The sequence below is a fragment of the Dendropsophus ebraccatus genome, chromosome 4 (genome assembly GCF_027789765.1).
Source record: "Dendropsophus ebraccatus isolate aDenEbr1 chromosome 4, aDenEbr1.pat, whole genome shotgun sequence".
Lineage (NCBI taxonomy): Eukaryota > Metazoa > Chordata > Amphibia > Anura > Hylidae > Dendropsophus > Dendropsophus ebraccatus.
In genome coordinates, this window is record NC_091457.1 from 85,109,734 (window position 1) to 85,127,051 (window position 17,318).

The following is a 17,318-nucleotide window of genomic DNA, read 5'->3' on the forward strand; positions in this document are numbered from 1 at the left end:
ATAGAAATGTGATTGCTTGATTCTGGGTTTTTAATTGTGTCCCCTTCTATTATTTTTTTTAGAGTTATTTTTCTGTAAGATATGTCCAAAAGATGAGTGAATGATGTATTCTTTTGACTTCCATAATAAGAATGGAGATGATAGGATATCGAACAAGTGGAATCAACATTGATAATGAGGAAGAAGATTGAAGAACAGAGCATTAAATCTAATGCCCCTATTCCACAGGTCGTTTAGAGGAGCAAACGAGCGCTCTCAGCGCTCGTTTGCTCCTCGTTCCCCGCTCGCTGCCGCCGCTATTCAACGCGGCTGCAGCGAGCGGGTGAGTGCGGGAGGGGGCAGCCGGGAGCTGCGGGGGGGCTGCCCAGGGGATCGCTGATCGTCCGGGGAGCCCATAGGATTTAGCAGCGTCTGCTGCCGATGCTCCTATTCAGCGGAGCGACGGCAGCATATCGCTGCTATATCAGTCGCTTGTTTTTCAACATGTTGAAAAACAAGCGACTGCAACGATCAGCCGACATGAACGATGTCGGCTGATCGTTGCACTCTATTCCACCGGACGATTATCGTCCGTAGCGGCCGATATCGGCCGAATACGAACGATAATCATTCCGTGGAATAGGGCCTTTATAAAGCTCTGGCTTTGTAGAAAAGATATTTTTAGGAAAAAAAATTGTAAATAAATTAAAAATACTTATATATATAAAAATTTAAATTTTTCTTGCTGTGTTTTTTGCACTTATCACCTTCCATTTATGCATTTTATAACTGCATTATTATATTGGTTGGTTTACATATGTTGAAATTATAGATTACTTTTTACAGTATGTTTTGTTTACCTTGTATTGGCACCATATGGCACTTTATGATATTTTTGTCACTGTTATATTATGCACACATCACTTTATTTACTGTTATCAAAATTGCACATAGTATAGGTTTCTAATTTTTATACTTTTGAATCTCTCAGATTAAATTGTTTCTCTATGCTGCACTATGGACTCCTTTTTCTCTTCTTTTTAATGTAAGCCATTTTATATAGTATTTTTTATTAATAATGCACACATTTTTGTTGGAGTATTGAGTTTTTAAGGGAGTTTTTTCTTGTTTTTTGATGAATACGAGTGTGGTAAAGATATAGTGCTTATTTTTTAAGTGTGATACGAGATTATATTGTTACCAAAAACCGTACATTGGAACATTTGTGTTTCATTAAGATGTCAACTTTATGTTGACATCATTTGATGAATTTCAATTTTCAAATTCAGATTTTTATTAGGGACCAATTCAGTTCTGAAGTGGATTTGTGGGACCTGTGTGTTAGTTTCCCCCATAAATCCCTCCACTGTAAAAACCGCACCCCTCAAAGTATTCACAGTATTATTATTGATGCTTTTCATCAGTACCATTCTGGGGGAAATGTGACACCCTGAAAATTTTTTATTTATATTTTCTATGAGGTGGTACAAATTAAAAACACAATTAAGCATTTTTTTTTTTTTTAACTACTGTATACGTTACATATGACATGTTATCTTTTTATTCGTCAGGTCGGTATAATTACAGTGATATCATTTTATATAGCATTTGTTATAGTTTATGACATATAATATGCAAGACACAAACAGTTTTATATAGTAAGAGATGTAATTTCACCAATGGAATTATGCAAGGGCTCTTTTTTTTGTAACCATGGATGTTTCTTTCTGTTGGAGTTTACTGTATATACCTGAATAAATCCTGTGAAGCTGCACTATAATGGAGCCTGTTTAACTTCATGAGGTGTGTTATACAGAGGATACGCTTAAAGGGAACCAGTCACAATGAAAATGCTACCTAATCTATAAACATCATGTTATAGAACATATTGATATATATCTTCATGGGAATCGATTCATTGTAACTCGTAATTTACTGATTGAAAGCTCTGCTCTTTCGTGCTGAAGAGTCCATTAAGTGACACTGTCCACTGGACTCCTTAACACAGAATGATCAAGAATTTTAATCAGCAAGTTACAAGTTATATTAAAACTTTTCCCTTAAAGATATATATGAATCTGCTCAGTCCTTCCTTCTCTATAACATGACGGAAATAAATTAGATGGCATTCCCTTGGTGACAGGTTCCCTTTAAAGGGAACCTGTCACCCCCCGTGCCGGGGTGACAGGCTCCCGACCCCCCGTTAGAGCCCCCTATACTTACCTAATCCCGCCGGGTCCCGCTTCTGGAGATGGTCGGGTGATGAAGATCTCAGCCGCTGCAGCCCGGCGCACGCGCTGAGAGATGAGACCAACACCCATAGAGAATGACGGGAGAGTCCAGCGCTCCGTCATTCTCTATGAGCGTTGGACTCATCTGCTGCAGCGGCTGAGATCTTCATCACCCGACCATCTCCAGAAGCGGGACCCGGCGGGATTAGGTAAGTATAGGGGGCTCTAACGGGGGGTCGGGAGCCTGTCACCCCGGCACGGGGGGTGACGGGTTCCCTTTAAGGGATCTGACCCAAAGCACACACCCCTTCCACCACCACCAATTCCCCCTTAGAATCTCAAGGAAATCACAATATCCCATACTACCATACCATAAAAGTGACTGTGGATAATAGATAAATATTTTGTTTACAGTGTTAGAGTAGCTTCACGCATACAGTATCGCAGCAAACTTTATGGTGCAGATCCGCAGCAGATGTGATCTAAATAACTGAACACAGCATCAAATCTACTGCAGATCCTGTACATGTGAACGCATGCTTAGGCTCCGTGAAACTGGAGGAATTCTCCTCAGCGGAATCTCACCAGCCTCTGTGTCCTCCTGCGCATCTCCTCTCTCCGCGCTGAAGAATTGACATCCATTCTTCAGCTCTGAGAGAGAGGAGGCGCGCGAACCTCCCAAAGACTACCAGCATGACACGAGGCTGGCGGGATTCCTGTGGAATTCTGCAAGTTTTTCTCCATGTGAACGGAGCCTAAAACAGAAGCAGATTGAGCCAGTGATGGAAAGTACTTGGTAGTTGGCCCTGAGGTGCTGAGAAATGTAGTTTCCTGGCACTATCTTGGATATAAACCAGCTTTTAGAAAAACTTGTAGCTCAGAAACGGTGGCAGCTAGAAAGATGGGATTTGGCTCAAAATACTTTTTTTGAGCTTTTTTAGCTCTTTAGTGGAATATCCCTTTGATGTAATGGATTGATGGATGGGCTCATTACAGATTCAGCAATACCTAACACGTGCATTTTACTTATAGGAGATCATTTATAATGGAAAATGTACATTTACACATTGTCCACATGACAGCACCACATAGAGAATGTCGGCCGCTGACAAAAGCTCTTCCCTGGGGACCAGAAGTTCGGGATAGCTGAGGCACGGCGTCCTTTGGCGCTAAATTCAAACCTGAAGCCTTTGGCAGCATGGATTCTTCTGATGCATTTGAGTAGGCTGCGGAGTACAATATGCTAGCTCTTTAAGTACTGACCCAAGGAGTTCACTTACTTTGGTGTGGTAGGCAATCTTTTATTTATTTGTCTATCCACTTGTTATTTCTGGCCCTTTCTCCTCTCTCCTAAAGAGACAGAGAATCATCCAGGAAAACTAAAAACTGTGAGGGATGCAACCTTGAACTATTGCATATGTATACCAAGCAGTTATGTAAAAGATGCATAGCAAAACTTAACCCTTCACCTAAAGTATCTCTCTCAGACGAGTTACGAATTTGCCAAGAAATTAAATTCATGGCCTCTTTAACCCCTTCTGCATCAGGCCCTGCTGTCTCCGAAACTGCTAAATCTCCTCCTAGGAAATGCAGGGCTTATGTAATCTCTGAAACAGAGTCTGATAAAGAAGTGGCTTCAGAGGAGAGGGAATTATTTCCTGATATGTCTCCTAAAGAGTCAGGAAAATTTTACTTTTCTTCTGAAGAAACTGATATACTGGTTAAAGGGAACCATTCACCCCGTGGCCCCAGGCAGAAACTGACAAAGTGACATAAAGGTCAATATACTTACCATATCGCTCCCGGTCCCGTCCCGAATCCTGTTGTCGACACAGAGAAATCACCGATTCTTCTTCTCACGCCCATTATGGTAATGAGCCGAGATGAGTCCAACCTCCATAGGAAACGACGGACGAGTCCAGCTTATTCATAAGGTCCTCGTCTCGTTGCCGCCCATCCACGCCTCCTAGAACTTGATTGACGTCTTCAGTCTTCTGACAAATTCCCGTGCAGGCGCCGTTGCGATGGTCTTGTCACCTCTTCTGCGCCTGCGCGGTAAACAGGATACGTGCTCGAGACAATCGGCGCACGCACAGTAAACAGTGAAGCTGCGGAACGGCTTCAATTGTGAACTGTGCATGCGCCGAAAACGACTGTCACGGCGCCTGCGCGGGATCCGGCGAGAAGAAAGAAGACGAAGAGGAAGCAGACCCAGCGTCAATCAAGTGTCGGAGGCAGGGAGAAGGCTGGAGTTCGGGCCCGGCGGCGCTCATTACCATAATGGGCGCGAGAAGAAGAATCGGCGATTTCCCGTGTCAACAACGGGATCCGGGACGGGACCGGGAGCGATGTGGTAAGTATATTGACCTTTATGTCACTGTATGTCAGTTTCTGCCAGGGGCCACGGGGTGAATGGTTCCCTTTAAGGTCAATAAAGAAGTTATAGGTATAGATGACATTGAAAAACCATTTCCTGTTCATGATGTTTGGAGGTCTTAAACCTAAAGAGAGAAAGGTTTTTCCTGTACATGTAAACCTAAAAGATCTAATTTTAGCGTAGCGGAAAGAATCTGAAAAAATGGCTTTTTATTCCAAAAGATATAAGGAACAAAATGCCCTTTGACGACAAAGACACTGAAGCTTGGAACACTATACCAAAAGTAGATGTCCAGGTAACCAAAGTTGTTAAAAAACATCTTTGCCATTTGAGGATACCTCACAACTCAAGGACTCAATGGACAGGAAAATGGAAGGTCTCCTGAGGAAATCTTGGAAGACCTCTACTACAGTTCTTAACCCTAGCAGCAACTAATGTGTCTAAGGGCCCTCTTTTACGGGCCGATTATCGTTCAGATAATCGTTAACGATAAACAATCTCAAACGGCCGCTTTAGCGAGCTTCTTGAGATCGTTCACACAATCCGACGGTCTTTAATTATCATCGTTCTTGCGGACATCCTGACCGCGTTGATCATTCGCTTCAGAGTAATTCCACAGAACGAACAAAACGAACGAACAAAAAAATTATCGTTCAAGTAGGTGGGGCAAGTAATTTTTTTTTCCCATTCTTTCTGCCTTCTGTGGGCGTATGTTTTCTTTTATATTCGTAAGCAATGTATGATTATAAAGGTTTACACACAATATATCCTATTATGTGAAAGTTTTACAAGATTTATTTATCTTTTTTTTATAAATATGGATTTACCATTGCTCAACATATACATTTTTTTAAAAAGTCCTTTGAGCAAACTTTGTGCGCTAGCCTCTTTAAAATTCAGGGTGAAAATTTTTTTTTTACAAAAAAAAATTGCTGCTGCATAGCTAAACCACCAACACTTCCGGATGGCGACCAAATTTTACAAAATAGACTATGTATGTAAGTGTGGTGGGCACTGCCACTCTCATATCAATAGCAAAAAGGGGTGCAACATAGTAGCTAGCCAAAATATCACATGAAGAAAACAAGAGAAAAAAGCGGCTAGACTAACCAAAAGTATTGCACACTCAATATGTCAAAATATCAAAATTAGTTTATTTATAACCAACAAACAACAGCAAAATTGTTAAAACCACTTAAAAAGGCCTAAAAGGCCAAGATATCAATACAAAGGTGCCCTTACAATATTTAGGGCAACAAGTAATGTGCCAGACGAGGAACAACCCTCAAAATAAATGTCCTGCCAATAATGCACTAAACATAGAGAAAAACATTATGAAAGCAAAAAGATAACATATATATAACACGTGTTCAAAGAAATTATTTATATATATATATATGTAATGTAGAAAGTAATAACCGCAATGGCAGGACCTCCCCTGGCACACGGCACCTACACCCCACGCGTTCCGTTATGCCACCATAACTTCATCAGGAGTGGTTTTAACAATTTTGCTGTTGTTTGTTGGTTATAAATAAACTATTTTTGATATTTTGACATATTGAGTGTGCAATACTTTTGGTTAGTCTAGCCGCTTTTTTCTCTTGTTTTCTTCAAATTTTACAAAATAAACGCAATGTATCCCATTGCTCAACATACTTTTTTAAGCAACGAGGAATGATAAAAATAGTTCCAGGTCTCATTAGGTGATCAATTGTTTCTTATTTGTCGTTTAATGGTTAACTATTTAACCAAATATCGCTTCGTACTGAACGATTTAACGATTATGCAAACTATAACCGTCCCGTTGAATAACACCCTAAAGCTCTCTTTATCTAATTAGACCCAGCTTGAGCCCCAATTGAAAGTGATACAGCTAGGGGAAAGATTTTATCTTCTATTCAAATGCTTAAAGAGAACCAATCACCAAAAATTATACTCAGTCATTTTATAGTAGGGAGGAAGTAAATATAACCAAACATAAAACAAATAACCCCTGGAAGCTTTAGGGCTGTAAATTCTGTCATTATAAGGTAAGAAAACTACCATGGAAACAGCTCACTGGAGCTGCCATCTTGAGGCTGGCAGTTGTACACATAACCCACGCCCCCAGATTCCAAACTTGTATGCTGCAGGATTCCAAGCTTGTGTGCATCGCAGCCTCTAATCAACAACAGTCAGTTCTTTTGACTGTAACATTTCTCTAGTGTAAAAGGCTGGGTTCACACTGCGTTTTTCCCAATCTGTTCAATGTATCCATTTTCAATTGGTTACTTTTAACCCCTAGACGACCCTGGACGTAGGGTTACGTCATGGAAGTCTGTCCCCAGACGACCCATGACGTAACTGTACGTCCTGGGTGTTTCTCCCGCTATGAAGCGCGCTGCGGAGCGTGCTTCATAGGAGGTGGGGGCCGGCTGCAGTGAGCAGCCGGGACCTCACCGGTAATGACACGCTGCAGCGATCGCGCTGCCGCGTGTCATTAACCCCTTAAACGCTGCGATCGCGGCGCAACCGCGGCGTTTAAGTGTAAGTGACAGGGGGAGTCCCCTGTCACTTACCGATCGGGACCCCCGCAGTGTGACTGCGGGGGTCCCGATCGGTAAAACGGACTGCCGGAGGTCTCTCACCTGCCTCCGTGAGGTCCGATCGGCGATCTGCTGCACTAAGCCTGCACAGGCAGGCTCAATGAGCAGAGCGCCGATAACACTGATCAATGCTATGCCTATGGCATAGCATTCATCAGTGTAGAAATCAAACTAGTGTATGTAAAAGTCCCCCAAAGGGACTTCAAATGTGTAAAAAAAAAAAAATATTTCAAAACATTATTACACTAGCCCAAAACCCCTCCTCCAATAAGTTTAAATCACCCCCCTTTCCCATTATATAAATAAAACATATAAAAATAAATAAATAGATAAACATATAATATACCGTAGCGTGTGTAATTGTCCGATCTATTAAAATATAACAAGCGTCATTGTGATCAGTGAACGGCGTACACGAAAAGAGGGAAAAAAGTGCGCAGATTACCGATTTTATGTTACATTATATATTTAAAAAAATCAATAAAAAGTGATCAAAACTTCCGATCTTCACAAATATGGTATTAATAAAAACTAGAGATCGTGGCGGAAAAAATGACACCCCATACAGCCCCGTAGGTGAAAAAATAAAACCGTTATAAGCGTCACAATAGGCCCATTTTATTAATATTTAATTGCCAAAAAAAAAGGATTTCATAAAAAAAATACATATATAACATTAGAGAATTTGTGTAACCTGCATATGGTTGTGTTCGGACTGACCTATAGAATAATTGTATAGAATAATAATTGTATAGAATAATAATCACGTCGCTGTTACCATATAGGGCATTACGTAGACACAGGAACCCCCCAGACGTTACTATATTGCATTCTTTTTTACGATTTCACCTATTTATATCTTCATAAATAATATATTTGGGATTCCATCATACATGTTATGGTAAAATGAATGACGCCATTACAAAGTACAACTATTCCTGTAAAAAACAAGCACTTACATGGCTTGTAGATAGAAAACAGAGTGCTAGAGCTCTTAGAAGGGGAGGAGGGAAAAACAAAAACACTAAAATCAAAATTTGCGCGGTCCACTGGGTCATTTTGGGCTTGGTCCTCAAAGGGTTAAAGGACAGAAAAACAGTCAACACTATTTTTGTGCACTTTTTTTTTTTATAATGTAAGTCAATGGAAAAACGGATCCAAAAGGATGGCACAAAATTGCAGCCGTTTTTTTCCATAAAACGTGTATGTTAAACAGATAGGAAAAAACCGAGCCTAACTAAAACTGTCATCTGTGATAATGTCTGGTGAAAATAGGTACTAGGCCAGTCTGACAGCATCCACTTCAAATGGTATGTGCACACTACAAAATCCGGGCAGATATTCCGCCGCACATTCCGGTGCTCGCTCGCATCTCAACAGGTGCCATAGACTCCATTCTGTGTAAAGGCTGATTCCGCTGTCCGCCCAAAAAATTAACAGGTTTTTGCACGGATTTTGTAGTGTGCACATACCCTAAGGCTATGGTCACACAACGTATATTTTTGTAAAACCACGGCTGTTGTACAACAGCCGTGATTATCACGGAAATAAACGTTACATAGCCATCTATGAGATCCCGGCCGGAGCGTATACACATAGTATAGTTAAAAAAAAATCCAACATAGTCCTTAGAATACCGATATCTGAAAAGGACAAAAGGAGAGGGGGAAAAAATCCTATCAATTACCCCTCTCTGCTCCAGACTGTATGACATCTTCCTTTGCAAAGGAAAACACCAGCCAGAAACATTTTTATTTATTCATTTTTTTTTTTTGTTAAACAGACAATATTTTTTCTCCTTGCAGTCTCAAATAAAAAATTTCTTTTTTTATAAATGTAATTTTTATTAAAGTTTTTATGAATGTTTCATAACAATGACAGAAATGTACAAGAAAGGAGGAAGAAAGCAGGTCCCACGCAGGGGAAAGTACAGTAGCGAAAGGCAAAATATTGTCTATCAATGATGTACTTTGAAATATAATAGCCGTTCAATAACAATCAAATATCATCTTAAGGTAGAAGGCTTGTTTACGATGCAAGGCAATTAGGGCGGAAGGCATAAGAAAATAGTCCTCCAATATAACCTCGTCTAGTAGCAAAAAACAAACAAGTAAAGAACAAACAAAAAACAACCATGACAAACTGACGAGACCAGACAAGACACATTGAGAGGGGGAGAACAAGAGGGAAAGGAGAGAAGAAGCAGGTACCTATGCAGGATTGTCCTGTGGATATTAGTACGCATCCCAGGGGGCCCAAACTCTATCGAACTTTTCTAACCTATTGTTTAAGGAAGCAGTAAGATGCTCCAAAGACCTCATCTCTTTAATCCTAGCAACTAAGTCCAACCGGGAGGGAGGCGCTGGCTGTCTCCAGTGCCAAGCAATGAGCGTTTTCGCTACCGCCAATATCTGTACCAATAGCCTAGTAGAATCTTTGCCCTGAGTTTTGGGAGTGAGATTAAGAAGACACACCACAGGGTCACGAAGGACCGGCTTTTGTAAAACTGCTGAAGCTAAAGCGCAAACTGCAGTCCATTAGGGTTGGATGCCTGGGCAATACCAGAAGATAGGACCCAACAGCCCCGGAGCATCTCCCAACACAGTGGAGAAATGGTGTTATTCAGCTTATGGAGGAGCTCTGGGGTGTGGTACCATTGCATGAGTATTTTATATTGGGTTTCTTTATAGGTCGTGCAAATGGACGACTAAGCCGCTCTGTCCCAAATGATTTGCCAGCATTCTGGGGAGATATCTTTAGAAAGGGCAGCTTCCCATTTAATCATATATTTGTGTCTAGTTGGCGAGCCATCCACAGGGGAGTGTAAGATCTTGTAAATGTCTGTTATTAGGCCTTTAGTAGAGGGGCCTTTACGCATTAGTTGCTCAAACATGGTAGGTTTGGAGACTGTGAGGGACCCCAGAGTTGCGCTCATAAAGTGTCTCAGCTGCAGATAAGTGTACCCTTCCGAGCAAGGGAGATCATATTTATCCGCCAGTTCCTCAAAAGGCAGGAGTGTTCGGGTTACAGGGTTTACGATATCTGCGAACTGAAACAGTTTTCTGCCCCCCCCATGTCTGTACGACCGCTGACTCCAAACCCGGGGAAAAGGATGGGTGAAGCAAGAAGGAAATTAGTGGGAAGGCTGAGGAAGTAAGGTGGAATGCAGAGACACAAGATGACCAAATGTGTCTTATGAACCCAATAGGTCCCAGAAGAGGTCCCGGTGACAGGGATGGGGGGGAGGAGTGCCACAGGAGAGAATTAGGGTGTGTAGGCGCTAACCAACGTTTCTCGATCTGAGTCCACTTTTTGTAAGCATGATATTGAGACCAAGAGGAGACATGACGCAGGTGCGCAGCCCAATAATAGTATAGGAGGTTCGGGGTCGCTAACCCTCCCTGCGCTTTACTATGCATCATAACTGCTCTGGGAATCCTATGCCTCTTGCCGTTCCATATAAACCGGAAGATTGCTGTTTGAGTGACTTAAGGGCAGATTTAGGGATTCTTACTGGCAGCGTCTCAAAGTAGTAGAGCAGCTTCGGCAGGATGCTCATTTTAACCGCTGCAATATGACCCAGGAGGGAGATATAGTGATCCTTCCATTTTGCCAGAAGGGTCCTTACGTCATTAAATAGAGGGAGGTAATTGGTGGAGTATAGTGAGGTGTAAGTAGGGGTCAAGCGAATGCCTAAATAGCGAATAGAAGAAGAGGACCAACGAAATTTAAAGTTTGTTGTGAGGTGGTGATAAGTATCATTAGGGATATTCAGAGGCAAGGCCTCCGTTTTAGGTGTGTTAACCTTGTAGCCTGACAACGTCCCGTAGGAACTCAAGAGATCATGCAATACAGGTAAGGATATGTGAAGGTTAGTTAAAGTCAATAGCACATCATCCGCAAATAACATAATTTTGAATTCTTTGCCTCTGATGCTCACTCCCCGAATATCTTGGTGATCTCTGATGGCCGCCGCCAGGGGTTCGATGCACAGTACAAACAGTAGCGGAGAGAGAGGGCACCCCTGGCGCGTGTCATTAGAAAGCGTAAACGTATCAGACTGAGAATAAGCTGATTTAATAGACTCAGTCGGTCCAGAGTAGAGGCCACGGATGGCCCTAAGAAAGGGGCCCCGAAGTCCAAAGTGCTTCAGTGTCTCAAATAGAAAAGGCCACCCTAGGCGATCAAACGACTTTTCAGCGTCTAAGCTCAAAACCAGAGCCTGTTCCATCTTCAGATTGACTGCATCTATTAAATCTATTGCCCGCCGTGTGTTGTCCGCCCCCTGCCGATTGTGTACAAAGCCCACCTGGTCTGCGTCTATCAAGGAAAGAAGCCAATAGCCTAAGTGATTCGCTAAAATTTTAGTGAAAAGCTTCAGATCCGAGTTCAATAAGGCTATGGGCCTATAGCTCGCGCAGTCCAGGGGGTCCTTGCCAGGTTTGGGAAGTAAAGTGATAAGAGAATGGAGCATAGAGGAAGGTATTGGGGCCCCATCAAGAAAAGACTTAAAGACTAGGACTAACCTAGAGAGAAGCTCAGCTGAGAAAGTCCGATAGTACAGATAGGTAAATCCATCCGGACCAGGAGATTTTCCGGAAGGGAGATTTTTGAGCACTTCCTCTAGTTCTTCTGCGGTTACAGGGGCGTTAAGGTCTGCCAGCGCCTCAGTAGGGAGAGAGGCTAGTGTACAGGCGGAGAGGAAGTCTTTAATTTTTCGGGAGCGCGTGTCGGGATCAGTCGGTAAGGAGGAAGGGAGAGAGTAAAGATCTGAGAAGTATTTTAGGAGGAGTTTAGAGATAGCTGAAGGGTGGTAAGTGACAGTACCCGCAGCATCCCTTAAGGCCTGCGGAGACTGGGCAGCTGAGCATTCTGACAGCATGCGGGCCAATAAATTATGAGCCTTATTGCCCTTTTCATAAAAGCGTTGCCGTGAATACAACAGCAAACGCTCCACTTTGTACATCAGTAAATCTCTAAGTTTTGCTCGAGCTGCTATCAGTCTGCGCAGTGTCGTTGTCGTGGGGTGTATCGCCAACCTCCCCTCCAAGTCTTTAATTTTCCCTTTAGTTTCTACTATTTGCAACTGAATATCTTTTTCAGACGGGATCCCAAGGCTATACAGTGGCCTCTGATGACCGCTTTATGCGCCTCCCACAAGATCGCCTGAGAAGAGACCGACCCAGTGTTTTCCTGGAAATAGGTAGTCAGTGAGGTTTTAATGGAATCCCTAGAGATTGGATGTTTCAGCAGAGAATCGTTAAGCCTCCAGTGACATTGGCGAGTGGGAGCGTGAAGGGAGGTTAAAGATACGGAGACCGAGCCATGGTCTGACCAAGAAATAGGCCCGATATCAGTGTCTCGAAGTAGACGCAACGTAGGGACATTGCCAAAAAAATAGTCAATCCTGGTATGGGTTTTGTGGGGATAGGAGAAGAAAGAGAAAGTAGCCTCAGTAGGATGCTCAACACGCCACAAATCATACAAATTATGCAGGCGGACCAGCTTCCGGAATTCCCGGGACAAGCGACCTAGCTCAGGAGAGGGAGGCTGGCCTGTTACCGAGTGCCTGTCTGCCGTTTCTGAAAAGGGAAGGTTAAAGTCACCCCCTACAATCAAAGGAGCTGGTGGGGATTTAGCCAAAAAGTTGAGCACCCTACAAAGGAATGGAATCTGAAGCCTATTTGGGGCATATAGGTTGCAGAGCACGAGTGGTTTGCCCTGCATAGTCCCCTCTAGGATCACAAACCTCCCTCCTGGGTCTAAATAGTGAGCAATCACTTGAAGGGGGCAGTGGCGGGAAATCATTATAGCTACCCCGGCCTGTTTGGAGCCTTTAGAGGCAGAGTATACTGTGGGGAAAGTGTGCTTAGCAAAGTTAAATTTAGCAGCAGAGTCGAAATGGGTCTCTTGAATAAAAGCTATGTCTGTGTGAGAAGTGCGCAGTTCTTGTAATAATAAGCGCCGTTTAGCGTTGGTATTAAGGCCCTTAACATTCAAGGATAGAAATCTAACCATGAGGATAGTCTATAGAGATCTTCAGATCATGTAGCAACTCACCCATGTCACACGTACGTAGGTATTGAAAAGCTCCATGGAGCCTAAGTTCGGCGCCCGGCACTGGAGACAGGAACAGCTGAGAGGTAAAGAAAAGTACCTGGGAAGGGGTAAGGGAAAGATTAGGGAACACAACAAGACAAACATAACACCAACAGAAACACATTAACTGAGGATACATAACCAATGTATTTTGCAAATAAGCGGCACTAGGCCTAGTGCCCGCATCTCTAAAAGGCGGGCAGGGGCAACATTCCCAGGAAGAGAGAAATATGTGGCAGGCCACATCTAGAGTGTAACAGGATAAGCCCCAGAGGAGGAGGAGGAAACCAACAGTAAACAGTTAAGTGAATAGGTGAACAAGGAACTCGTCCACACAGCATTAGATCAAAAGATGAATGAAGGCCATCATAAACTTGAAACATCAGCCCTCGGGGAAGAGGAGGACCAATTAGCATCATCAACGTTCAGAAGCACGATCAGGAGAGCTTCGAGCTAATGTTGAGGAGCCGTGGGATTGCGGTCTCCGACGCTTCTGAGACACTGCTGTCCAGAAAGCAGGAGGTGGAGGTGGAGGAGAGGTAACGGTCCGTCAGCTGCGGAGTAGGGATTTCCAGGGCATCGCAGAAGGCCTGAAGATCTCCCAGGTCTCTCAGGATAGCTGAGCGCCCCTCACGTCGTGCCGTCAGAGCGAAGGGGAAATTCCACCGATACGTGGCCTGGTGATCACGCAGGATAGCCAGTAGAGGGCGCAGGCATCGTCTCTATTGCAAGGTGATCCATGAGAGGTCTGGGAATAGCTGCAGAGGGGCACAATCGAATTCAAAATCTTTGAGGGAGCGGACTTTGGCCATAATACGCTCTTTCAGGACAAAGTCATGTATACAGCAGATAACATCTCTTGGCGTACACGTGGCAGATCTAGGCCTGAGAGCTCTATGAGCCCTGTCCAGTTTCACTTTATGCGAGGGTGGTTCACCAAGAATTATATTAAAGATAGCTTCCAGAGTAGCCATTAGATCTTCTTCCTGGGTGGCCTCTGGGAGGCCTCTGACCCGTATGTTGTTACGCCTGCCCCGGTTATCTAAATCTTCCAGGTGGCGCTGCATATCGTTCATAGCAGAGGATTGTGAGACTGCAGTAGCATGAAGTTCAGTAATATAGGAGCAGGTGTGATCATGCTCTTCTTCTAAGTCATCTACTCAAGTGGTAATATGTTGCAAATCTTTACGGACAGCCGCCATCTCGGCCCTGCAGGCATCTTATACTTTAGTGATCAATGAATTAAAGTCCGTCTTTGTGGGTAGTTGTGATAGCAGTTTTTTTATGTCTCCCCTCATCTGTGCACCGGGGAGAGAGGAATCAGAGTCAGACTCCCCCTGCTGCAGCCATACATCCAGCTGAGTGGTTGCCTCATGGGCAGGGGACCCGTTGTTCTTGGATTTACGGGGGGTAGCAGAGTGTTTGGAGGCAATTTTTCCCCTCTGGGGGGTTTAGGGGCTGCTGACATGACGCCTCCTAGCGCAAGGGGCTGAGGGAGGGGCAATAATGGCGGGGCAGGCTGTGATGGGACCCGGCTTGGAAGATCCTGTGTGCCAGGGGATAATGATGACTCGGCAGGGAGGACAGAGAGTATCGTAGCGGGGGATGAGGCACTCTCCTGGCAGACAGTCAGGCAGCTCAGGGGAGGAGGCAGTACCTCAGTGTTCGGCAGTGCGATGCTGGATGATGCAGCGTTCCCGCCTTTGAGTTCCTGAGCCTGCTGTGTTGCTAGGCAAGATGGCGCCCGCGGCCCGCCACACGCAGTCCAAGCGGAGTCTGCGGCGCGCTGCTCACCTCTCACTGGGGCCGCGTCCCGCTCTGTGCGATCCGCCGGGCCAGGAACCAACCGAGGGCTAGAGGTAATGGTCCAGTGTCCGGGCCGCTCTTTTGGAGCGTGTGCGGGGCTCGGGCAGTTGAGGGTCACCTCCGACAATCTTCCCCATAAAGATTACGGGCAGCAGGGTAGCAAATTCGGCCTATAAGATAGCTGTGTGGACGGAGCTCTCAGCCAGCACGTCTGCTCACATCTCCAGCTCGCTCCGCCCCCTCAAATAAAATTTTAATGGTGTTTGAGTAGTAGCAGCAGCAGAACAGGAGATGAGGGGTTTAGTAGTAGCAGCATAATCGGAGATGAGGGACGTAGTAGCAGCATAATAGGAGATGAGAAGAGAAGAAATGGTAGCAGAATAGATGATAGGAGTATTAGTGGTAGCAGAATAGATGATAGGGGTATTAGTGGTAGCAGAAGAGATGATAGGGGTATTAGTGGTAGCAGAATAGATGACAGGAGTATTAGTGGTAGCAAAATAGATGACAGGAGTAGTAGCGGTAGCAGAATAGATGACAGGAGTATTAGTGGTAGCAGAATAGATGATAGGAGTATTAGTGGTAGCAGAATAGATGATAGGAGTAGTAGTGGTAGCAGAATAGATGATAGGGGTATAAGTGGTAGCAGAATAGATGATAGGAGTAGTAGTGGTAGCAGAATAGATGACAGGAGTAATAGTGGCAGCGGAATAGATGATAGGAGTATTAGTGGTAGCAGAATAGATGATAGGAGTAGTAGTGGTAGCAAAATAAGAAAAGAGGGTGAGGGGTAGTAAAAGTAGCAGGGCACAGTACAGGCATAGTGTGGGGCGCTGTGCTGACTCCTCACCCTGTCTCTGGTGATACTGAGGTCTGGATGGGTGTCCTGAGGGGCTGAAGTGGAGACTGAGGATCTGGATCCAGCAGGGGGGGGGGGGGCTCTCCCTTTAGGAAGGCTGGCTGATGTGATCAGACTCCTCTGGCCCAGCAAGGCAGGAGTTAATGGAGGTAACTTTGTCCTTGCTGGTGTGTGTGTTGGGGGGAGGGAGAGGGGGATTGTCGGCAGTGATACACAGCACAGAGGAGAAGTAGTAACTCCCCTGTTTGCAACTTACTTCAGAGCCGATCACTGTCTGTCCTCCTCTCTCTTCACTCTGCAGCCAGAGCTGTCACAAGCAGCCCCCGCGGGCCACATCCCACCAGCTCGGGTTACCTGATTACAGGAGGGCCACTCAGGATGCCGGCGGGAGCTGCTTTTGAAAGCTAAGTGAGAGGAGGACAGCACTGATAACAGCCCAGAGCTACAGCCAGGCAGAGGCTATAACACAGCTAGGGCAATCTTGTGCTAGCTGTGTATCTCTGTTCCCGGCACGTAGAGGATGCTGGGAACTTCCGGATGGCAGTCTCGTGCCGACTCTTTTGAAAAGAGCCGGCTCGAGGCACTAATTAAAACAGCTTTAAAAATTGAAATCTATAACTAAAGTAATGAAGTTATTTACAAAAGTAAAAATAAAGTAAAAACAGATGCACTGAGGTATTAAACCCAAACACCCACCCCTCCGTGATTGGTTCTCTTTATGCTTGCAGCAGATTTTCTTGCTGACACTTCAGCAGAAACTGTCAGGTTGGCTGATAAATCATCGGCTCTAACCAATATGGCAAGAAGGACATTATGGTTAAAACACTGGCAAGGTGATGTGACATCTAAAAATAAACTTTGTCAAATTCCCTTTCAAGGTAACCAACTATTTGGACCTGTCCTGGAAGAAATTTTGGAGAAAGCAGCCGACAAGAAAATAAGCCGCAGAAAGACAGAAGCCTTTTCGTTCTTTCACCAAAAAGAAAGAAAAACTTATATCTAAAAGGTAAAAGGGGCTGGTGGGCCTATCCCAAAGGACGTTGGGTAGAGGCTTCATTCTCCATCCTCCCTCTGATGGTAAAAGTAACTGACACGGTCAAGGTGAGGGGAAGGCTTTGTCAGACAGTGGGAGAAGGTCAAAGGCAATCAGTTTATCCAAAACATCTTAAGCATTAAGTACCAGATAGACTTCTCTGGACTCTGAGAGACTCTGAGGAATCTTTTAATGGAAGGGATAGGATCTCCTAATCTTAGATGTCATTGTTCCTGTACCGCAGGAGGAAGTAGGTCTAGGACACTATTCTATCCTCTTCCTTGTCTGGAAGTCCAACAGGACATTCAGAACTATCATCAATCTGAAATTCCTCAATCGTTTTGTC

The 17,318-nt window shown here is 44.3% G+C and overlaps 1 protein-coding gene across 5 annotated transcripts in view; it reads right to left on the reverse strand.

Moving 5' to 3' along the window:
• TDRD12 (tudor domain containing 12) overlaps positions 1-17,318 on the reverse strand; it is a 181,804-nt gene that overhangs the window by 76,546 nt on the left and 87,940 nt on the right. The window lies entirely within an intron of this gene.